Source organism: Halyomorpha halys, unplaced genomic scaffold, assembly GCF_000696795.3.
Source record: "Halyomorpha halys isolate HHAL.00 unplaced genomic scaffold, Hhal_1.1 Scaffold1144.1, whole genome shotgun sequence".
Lineage (NCBI taxonomy): Eukaryota > Metazoa > Arthropoda > Insecta > Hemiptera > Pentatomidae > Halyomorpha > Halyomorpha halys.
This window is the reverse complement of record NW_027113536.1, coordinates 170,241-180,975: the sequence shown is the minus strand read 5'-3', so window position 1 is coordinate 180,975 and position 10,735 is coordinate 170,241. Positions and strand designations below refer to the sequence as shown.

Genomic DNA, 10,735 nt, shown 5'->3' with positions numbered 1-10,735 from the left:
AGAGAGAGAGAGAGAGAGAGAGAGAGAGAGAGGAATAACGCGCCTTAAAAGTAAAACATCTTAGGTTCAAGCATTTGGTGTCGATTTCATTATGTCAGAAATAGAAGTTAGAATTTAATCGTAAGAAATATCTTTTAATGAAATGATATATCTATTTTGAGAAAGGGAAGCGTTTCATTTTTGTCTGACCCTACCTCATTTACATCACCACATCTAAAGGTTTTTTACTTATAAAAAGAGAGATAATAATATTGTTAGTTTTTTATATTCAATTAATAGGTATCAGACTGGAGTATTTTTTAAAAATATTTTTAAAATAAAATTAAAAAAAAGCGTTGAGTCGTTCTGTTCTCAACACAATTAATTTTCATAAATAAATATTTATTGTGTGAATTATCTTCATGTCCTTTATAGAACATTATTTATAGAAATAGCCGGTATATGTATATATATATTTGTAAATGCCACATTCTTTGTTCCAGGAGGTAAGAAAAAAAAAATCATGTTCAACATTCATTAACATTTATGTCTGAATAAATAAAACACTTTTGAGAAGGGGTTCAGACTCAGTTTAAGGCCGAACAGGCAATCATAACCAGGAGAGAGGTCCCTCATCACTCATGACCCCGCAGGTGGCAATTAAGACCCACTCTGTACTCAGAGGATCCCACCACCTTTCTTAAACTGCCCTTCAGGCAATAGAAGAATCTACGTATTGAAGTATAAATATTTATATTTTACTTATTTATTGTTTGATTCAGGAAATAATAAAAGGAGAATAAGAAAAAAAATACCTCTTTTGGAGGGTAAGATAAATCTCCTTTTAAAAAAAATGGATATGCTTGTGACTGATTAGTTTTAAAAGAAAAATTAATTATTCCTTTATGAATACATTCAGTTTTTAAACAGATCAGAACTATAAGTGGTTTGACTTACAACAGTTTTGCATTTAACAGCTCATATTATATTTTCGTGATTTATTGATTGAATATATACTAGAAACCCTTAAGCGGGACGTAATGCTACCAAGAAGTTCCGCCCTCCGTTTCTTAACCCTAGATGCACAACTCTCGCTTCCATTCTATGCTCTATTGAATTATATCAGTGTTAACTTTTCTGATAGTATGTCAAAAACATTTTATTTTCGAAGCTAATGTATCTTTAACGTAGTTATATAGTTCCAACTGTACGAATCGGTTTCGAAAAACCTTTAACATTTAAAAAATGTGTCACGGATAATTTAATATTTATTCCCAATTTAGTTATATTTTTATTTTTGTAGGTAGCACTGTAGTTTTTGCGTTGATGGCGCATGATTTGTTTATTTGTTGTTGTGTCTATCGAAGTTTCGAGCGGCTTGGTTAGTTTCGTTATTGTTGTCCTGCTGTTAATCATGGCTCCGCTTTCATTATTTGCACCAAAGAAGAGTTCAGTGATCCGTTTTTTTATGGTCGGAAGGGGTATCAGGGGAGTAATTCTAAGACTTTATGTACAGTACGAAAACAGTGTTTTACCACAACAGTGTCTGCGAATGGATTGAAAAAAAAAAGATCGTACAAGTGTTACGCTCCAAGAAGGACATCGTCTGAAAAAAAAAAGAAAAAAGCCGTTACAGCAATGACTAAGTGTTATTTATAAAGAAAACGTTACGGGAGGGTGAAAATAAAAATAGAAAAATTTAAAAAAAATTTATTTTCACCCTCCCGTAACGTTTTCTTTATAAATAACACTTAGTCATTGCTGTAACGGCTTTTTTAGTTCTAAGTTTGACCAGTTTTGCGCTGCGACCATTAGGCGCGCAACCTTTCAGCGAACAGGTTGGTTTTCATTCTTCTTTTTGTTTTCTTTCCCCTTTCTTTATTTTACTCTTTCCCCTTATTTTCTCCACTTTTATCCATTTCCTTTATCAATTTGCCTCTTTATCATATATTATTGTTACATATATTTTCTTCCTCTCAATTTTCATTTTCTTTTCATATTTAAATTTTAAATTAATAATAACTAATATGTTCATACTTCTTTGCATTATATAACTTTAATTTTATTTCATTTCCTTAAGTAAGTTATTGTACCCGCTTTTTCAATTACCTATGTCTACATTTTATTTCCCGTTTCTCTCATCACTTAATTTTATTAATTCTATTTTGTAAAACTATTCATTGTATGTGTAAAATTATTTTGTTTATACTTTCTTTTATATTTTTTATTTTTCTATACTTACTGTGGTTGTTATCTTGTTTTGTTTTTAGCCCTGAAGAAGGCTAGAAACTCTAGCCGAAACGTCGGAACATTAAAATAAGTTAGTCATACTTATTTGTGTTTCATTGACCGCACCCCCAACCATCTTCTCCTCATTTATCATCCACGGTCAACTATCTCTCATAATTATAAAGTTTTATAATTACGGATAATAATTAATATCCTCGTATTTAGAATTGATACAGTATGGAAACATTATTTCATTGATTAAAAGTAAAATTTTCAGACATTTATACCCGATTCTAAGAGTTGGATCATTCAATCCAATAATTACCTTTAATCTTCTTCTTCTTCTGGCACAACAGACAGTGGAGGTCCAAGGCCTCACCCGATGTACTGAGGAAATACATCGCGTGTCTCTTGACGAGGTTTTCATAGGGTGGGTTCTTCACTCTCACACCTATTTTGTGAGTACCACCCATTGGCTAACGGGCCTCACAAGTGCCCGGGGGAAGGCTTCTCGGGTATAGCCGGGCTCGAAGTTGCAACATTGCAGTGCAAAGTTTGGGTCGGTAGACAAGTGCGTTAACAGGCTGACACCGTCGCCCCTGATTACCGTTAATAGCGAATATTATTTACTTGAAATGTGCCCAAATGTTTAAAGTTTAGGGTTTTCATTTTTTTTTTTTTGTTTTTACAACTTTGATTTATTTTGAATTTTTTTTTATTGCCTGATCGGCCTAGTGTACTAGTCATCTGCAAAATACAACCCTATCTATTACAATAGTATTATTAACTGACAGTTATAAATAGCAAAGAAAAAAAAAGTGATTGTGATGTAATCGAAAAAATATATTAACAAAACTTATATAATGAAAAATTAATTCGATGAAGAAAAAGAAAGAATAAAAAAAATAAAATAATAACGATAGACATAATAAAAGAAAATAGACTCAGGCTCCTTCGGCGGGATTACAACACCAGCTATTGTGAACCCATATGCTAAGGGTAGGGCATGGTGTCGTCGCCGGAGGAACCTGTTTTACCGGTAGGCCCTTCTGACCGGGCATTGCCCCCGTCGTCTTCGGCCCTATAAACAGATTGTTTGGTAGCTTAATACGGTATTCCAAGTTTAAGTCTGGACACCAGTCTCTTTCTCTCGTTCCACATCGGTAAGTGCGACATATTTTTGGATTTATTAGGCAAGGTGGAGGGCGTTGTATATATTATTTTTCTATTATTACATATATTAATTTAAAAATATGTCGTATTTACAGTTTAATAGCTCCCCAGCATCACCTGCCGATCATACACCTAACCCCGAAGTAGACGACCTTTTTTAATTCTGAAAAGCATTTGATAGGCAAATGATTCGGAATGTCCTTCTCCGAAGCAATGTCGTCGCTCACCTACGAAGAAGCTCAGCCGGCAGCCTACACTTCAGATAACACTGACTACTGTTTGGATGAATCTCTTGACACTCCAACAGATACCTCATTTCTTCTTGAAATACACGACACGTTATGTTTTGACTTAACTTTCCTTAAATTTTAAGTGATATTGAGAAAATTGAATATATTGAAATAAATTAACTGGTAAAAGGGGGAGGACGAAAATAATACAATAAGGTTAGTTTGGTAAGTAATAATTTTGATATGGGGAAAAAGTGGTCTATAGGTGAGATGTGATGAGGGTCGCCATTTGGGTTGGAAGGGAAGATCTTACTTGTGACTGGGTGCTCGCTGTTTGCCCCATGTGTCGTGGGTCACCTGATAGATGGCGTGTCGCTGCTGCTCAACGGAGAAAGGCCATTCTCTGCTGCTCCGTGTACCACGCTCGATGCTGACTCCCTAGCCAGACATATTTAGTTGGCCAAGAATTAGCCATGGTACCAAGAAGAAGAGGATGCTCCTTCTACCCTCAAGAGCCCACCCCCACTCCCGTTCGCCCTCTTGGCGTCTAATTATCCGCTTACACTCTAGGTAGTGCTGGGTTACGTGGAAATCTTAGTGGCATATGGCACCCTCCCCCTAGTATTTATGAATATACAGTCCAGCTATATAACACCAACACATAAATGATATTCCTGTGGACTGACCACGCTACATGAACATACACCCAAGACTACCTCAGTTATGGAATACAATCCTTCAGATCTTATCTTCTTTTTCAAATACAGAACCGCCCTTCGAAACGAATTGGACAACTTTTGCACGTTACAGGATACGATTTACGAAAATAATTTCTACACGAAATTTAGAAACCTAGACGACATATTCCTCAATAAAATAGACCTGGCGGATTTTTGAACATGTGGCTCCATAATAATTTTTATAGGCACGTTATAATTATAATTTTACTACACAAAACAGTAGTAATATTTGATTTTAATTCTTTATATTTGTTCTCTAAATATGAGTTTATAATACTACGAATGGAGTTGAGCTTTGGAGCTTCACTAAACCATCGAATTCCTTCCGCATCCCTTACAATCTCAAATCCTTGATGTTCCTTATAACATTACAAATAAACTCATCCACAAAGATCTTAACATCCCATTCGTTGCAGATTTGGACTAAAACAGATTTGCGCCTTTTCATTCCAAACTCCTTACCCATCCTAACCCATTAATTCTTAATCTCTCATCCTTAACAATCACTGATAATCCTACGAGGCGTCTGAAAAGAAGATGGCTACGGGACCTTCTAATTTAAATCAATTTTTGAAGTACCACCATTGGGTGGTTCCTTCCTAAGATTTTCAAGTATAAATAAAACATACAACATATTTACTTATTGTATTTATTATTTGTACAGTTGTAAATCTCATTAAATAATTTAAGCAGTTGGAGCCTAATTTGCTATATATATTTTTTTTCCAACACACCCTAATAGAGTTGAAGCAGCATTCGAAAACTTTGAACAACATGGGTTGTAGAGTCTTGTTTTATGGCTAGCAGGTCATTGTGGGATAACCGGGAATGAAAAGGCAGACTAACTATAAAGACAGGTCAAGTCGTAACATCATCAATATGCAAAGATGTTATTTCTTGGATCAAACAAATCGGATGGTAAGAGTGTCAAGAATAATGGTTCATCATGAGAGACAAGTTAAGAATGGTCCAACAGACAGTGAAACGTCCAACCAGAAACTTAAATCTGCTACAGAGAAATGTTGTATTAACCCGTCTTCGTATAAGCCATACTCGCCTCACCCAGGGCCGTCTCATGAAAAAAGAAAATGCACCGATGTGCCACTACTGCGGAAACGATCTCACCGTTAGGCACATTCTCACTGAATGTATTGCTCACGAACCACACCGGTTCTCTTCAGATTTACAGGAGATGTTGAGAGAAGATCCCACAACAATAACAAAACTTTTTCACTTTTTAAAAATAATTAATATTTATGATCACACATAGTCTAACTCTGATTCCAGAATGTATAAGTGGATGCATAATTTAATATAGTAATTTACTCACTGCGTCAATTTTAATTGTAATTTTGTAAAATGTAAATTGTAACTGTAATTGTAAATTTGTAATTTTAAACTTTGTGAATATGTGAATTGTAATCTACTAACTTTGTAAATCTAGTGTAAATGGCCCTAGTGGTCGAAATACTTAAATAAATAAAAAAACAAAGAGCTTACGTTAGATATAAATAATTAGTTTTAATCCTACAACTTAAATTCCAAAGGATTTGATTTGTTAAAAATCACTCTTTTCAGGACTTTATTTTATACTTTTTATTCACTTCTTTTATACATATGCATATCTCAGTGCACTATGGTATATATGACATAATGCCAATTTCACAGTAGAAGCATATGAACATTTTAAATATACATTTATCATAACATTAACTCAAACTTTATTCTGTTCATTTACTTGTTTGTATACCAGTATTCCTTTTTTTGTATATTATGGCATTATTTTTAATTCATTTCTTTAACTAGTCCTTAAAATATCTTCAAAGGTCATAGTTATGAGTGGTGCACCGAAGAACGTTTCTTCTCGTACCAGGAGAATTATAGACATGGCATTAGCTGTTGATTCTGAAGAAGAATCGGATGTTGAACTGGACTCTGAAGATTCCTATGTCCCTAGTGAAGATGAAGAAGAAAGGTCAGAACATTCCTCTCATAGCGAACTTTCGTGTGATGAGGAACCTACAATTTCACCAACAGGTAATCGTAAAACCAGAAGATGACCACTGATAATATCAGAACTTGGATTGTCACCAACAAAAAAAACATCTTTGCCAACGGTTGAAAATGGTGAATTTACCTGATACTCTCAAAACAAATATAAAAAATTGTTTAATATCCATTGATTCTGGAATAGTCCAGGAATGGATCCAGGAACGTCACAGGAACAAGCCCGAACCCACAGTCTATGCCAAAAGGAGGGGAAAACAAATTACAAATGTGTTCATTGTAATATCCCTAATTGTCTAGAATGCTCCATGAAAATATGTAATGAATGTGTTTCCAAATTGTAATTAGTAAAATGTTTTGTATAAAAATTTTCTATAATAATAGGTAATCTTTTAAATGTTCCTCAATTTTACTTTATATTATTTGAATTTTTTATGATGTAAGCTATAGTTACCAATTTTCATCTGTTTTGTATAAAACAATAATATTTTTGTCAAAGAATTGCTTTAATAAAATATATGGCGCATAAAATCTTCCTTTAGTCAAACCTTTTCATTAAAACTGATTTTAAAGTTTAAATAGAAAAAATTGCTCTCCCAGACGGACAGGCCGGTGTTCCTTTTAACTGATATGTAGGAGATGATCCATGCAGAGGGTTAAGTCGATTTGGGGAAAAAGTTGCTATAATCTCCCATTATGGTAGGCCGAAATAAAAAAAAATATAAAAAATTGTAACGTAATATTACAAAAATTCAGCCAGTAAGAGCAAAAAGTAAAATGAATTGAAAAGTAAAAATCTATTTTTTTCTTTATCACTAAGTTGCATAATGTATCAAAACTTAAAAAAGTACATACTATTTCAATCTTTTATACGAAAAACTTACCTATAGATGACTTCTTAAGGATTATGGTTTTGAGAAAACCATTTCCTAACTGAACAGACCAACGAATTTTTGAAATGCCTTTTAATCAACGTTCAACTGCTTGCAGCCATAATAGAAATATATTAACGAGATTTAATAAATCTTAAATATAATCACAGAAGTCACTTGGCACCTTACTTTGAGCTGAAAAATTAATCTTCACTCGTTTCAGAACAGATATTGATAAATTATTATGGCCATAAAACTCCATTAAACCTTCAACGATCCAAAATTCTTTGTAAAACCCTCAATGCTCCTTACTTTATCACAAATAAAATCATCCATAAAGACCTTAATGTTCCATATTTAACCGATCTATCCCGAAACAGATATCAATCCATTCATTATAAACTCCCTAACTACCCAAACCCACTAGTTTCTAAGCTTGCTTCCTTTTCCATTCCTGACAATCCTCCGAGGTGCCTGAAAAGAAGTTGGCCTCGAGACCTTTTAAAGTACATATATTATTAGAGTACTACCAATCGGCAATTTTTCTACATACTTGTATCATATCATTGTGATCTTACATCAAAATTTCTAGATGTATTTTTATGTAAATACAGTTGTAAATACGATTAAATAAAAAAAAAAATGTCATTTTGCCACTTATGCCCTGTAGCTATTCATCAAATACTTCCACAGTTTATATTTATCTATTTTTTATTACATTTAAAAGTATGAGGTCGTTATTTATTTTAAATTAAAAAAATTTAAAGTACGGGGAAGAATGTTTAAAAAATTTGCATTTAAGTATCGTCAGATTATTTAATTGAGAATATGTCTATTCGATGTTAAATAAAACTTAATTGTACACTGCCATACCGAGTTTAATAAAAATAGTTATAGCCATTTTTTTCGAGAAAATCGAAAATATTTGAAAAGTTGATTCTATGTAGTGGCACTTTCGGTCTGTCGATTTTATCGAAAAAGTTGCTGTGAAGCCCCAGACATTTATCCGCCTTAGATATATAATTTCAGCTACGTACGACTTATCGTCTTTGGATTAGCTGACCACATACAGCCAAATCATTTTCCTAGAGTTGATTACCTCGACTAAAGGGATCGCTAGAGGTGTATTAACGACGATAACTCGAGTTCGAAATTTTGCAAGATCGCAATACTTTCCCTTACTATATATTCCATGTATAGGTAAGTGAAAGTAAAAAGTGTAAAAACAGTGATATTAAGTGCCATTTATATTAAGTCGCTTTTCACGAAAATGTTACTATAACTTCTCAAGTATAATTCATACTTTATTATTAGGACTCTGAGAACTTTTAGAAAACTTTCCTAATATTTTTTCTTTAGTTTCCTAGGTAATTATCCATCAAATTATATTTTGTCCTTGTCAAATTTCCCCGCGTATCATGAGAACCGATTCCGATACATGCCGAAACTACTATATTGTTAGCCGAAATCAGTTGTATGAATTTGTGTCTGTATCCTAAGGATTGGACCTTAAACGGTTTTTTATATATGTAAAGAAAAACCTTTTGCTTAGAGCTGGAGGCGTATCATCCCAATAGAAGGTATAGTTTTTATTTTTTTTTAAATATTATTAAATATGAAGTGACGTTTATTGTTTTATTCTAACGAATGTGGATAGCCCAGCTTGGGTATATTGTTTGTTATTAGTTTATATAAACGATCTTTAACTCATAATTTCTTTAAAATTACTACAATTGATTATCTATTTCATGAATTTCACAGACTAATTCTATTCGTACGGGGGTTGCCCCATAAGCAAATAAATAAATAATTTTATTATTATATCTTGCCCTAGTTATGTTCTAATTTTACATAGAAACTTTTCTAACATAAAGTGTCTGCATGATCACATTTAGTGCACAACACTTCTACACAATTTCATAAATAATAAATACATTGTATTTCCTGTGGAATATCTTATTCGAACGTTTAAATAAAACGCGGTTGTTTAAATAAAAATAAAATTAAAATTTTGGCATATCGTTAGAGAGATTTAATATGTAGTATAGAAGAAAAAACAGTGCAAGATAAAGGCTAAAACGCACATTATATTTGCAATATTTTGAGAAAGTGGAATTTTCTTGCTGCAGACCAGACATACGTTTGGGGCACCTTTGGTAACCGCTGCTTAAGTTTATATATAAAATCTTTCATTAAAATCGCTCTTATTTAATTTGTTTGTTTACAAACTATTTTTCGAATAAATAATAAAATAGGGTTCATAGCCAAGCGAGTCAAAGCGCCAACTTTAACTAGCGATTGGCAGTAGCGGCGCCGGTTCAAATCCGGCCTAGGGGGTTGAATTTTATTTTTGTGACGGTCACACAAAATGAAAGCAGGACCTCCCACTATGGTTAGAATAGGGTGGTTACCAGTAGATAACTCCCGAAACAGGAAGGGGGTCACAAAAAAATCATAAAATAACAGAATTTTAATTATCATTTTGTCTTAAATTCTTTTTACATTAATTTTTAAAATACCTAATGGATATAACACTCCGTAAGGGCTGAAAGCATCTGAAGGAAGATAAAGGGTTATTTTATAGTATTTTTAAAAAATTATTTTAATACCTCTTTTTTATTAATTAACTTTTTAATGGCAGGGACCAATTGATTTTTTTTTATGCTATACAACTTCAAATTCGCTTTGATTTTTAATAGTACTTGGCAGAAATTGGTCACCGATGTACCTTCGGAGAGACTTAAAACTAGACAACATTAAACGGAGACTGTTTATACAATAAAAAATATACTGGAGACTAGAGAATTCTAATATTTCATTAAGTGAGTAGTTTATGTATTATATCTTTATCTTTTATGTATTAAGATAAAGATAACTCGTTTCTATGGAAACCGGGATAGAATATTTTTAAAATATGCGATAGTTTAATCCATGCTGATACTAGCCCGATTTAGATGATTTTAGTTTTTTATTGTAGAGAAGTTCCCTATCTTTTATATGTTTCAGGAGATGTATAATTCGAAAATTATTTCATTATTGATTAGGTATTAGATATATTTTTTTAGAAGGCACTTAGTTTAGAAATTTTTTTTAAATCCTTATTCCAAAATCTATTGCATAGTGAGAATCACTTTTAAAAATTTTAACTTTATAGGATGGACTACATTTGGAGAAACGATTAACCTGGAATCCTCACACAAGACTGAAAAGACAGGAAACTGCACGTCGATTACAACACTTACTAGACAAACGGTCTAAACTTCCAACACATTACAAAAGACTGATCTACATGACTGTAATAAGGCCAATCTGGACATATGGTATTCAGCTTTGGGGCTCCACTAAACCTTCGAATTCCTCTCGTATTCAATCCTTACCATCCAAAATCCTTCGTAAAATCCTCAATGCTCCTTACTTTGTCATAAATAAAATCTTATATAAAGACCTTAATGTTCCCTATGTAACCGATCTAGCCCGAACCAGATATCACTCCTTCCATTATAAA

General features: G+C 32.9%; 1 protein-coding gene across 1 annotated transcript in view; it reads right to left on the bottom strand.

Moving 5' to 3' along the window:
• LOC106688504 (uncharacterized) overlaps positions 1-10,735 on the bottom strand; it is a 21,480-nt gene that overhangs the window by 9,999 nt on the left and 746 nt on the right. The gene's annotated exons all lie outside the window — the stretch shown is intronic.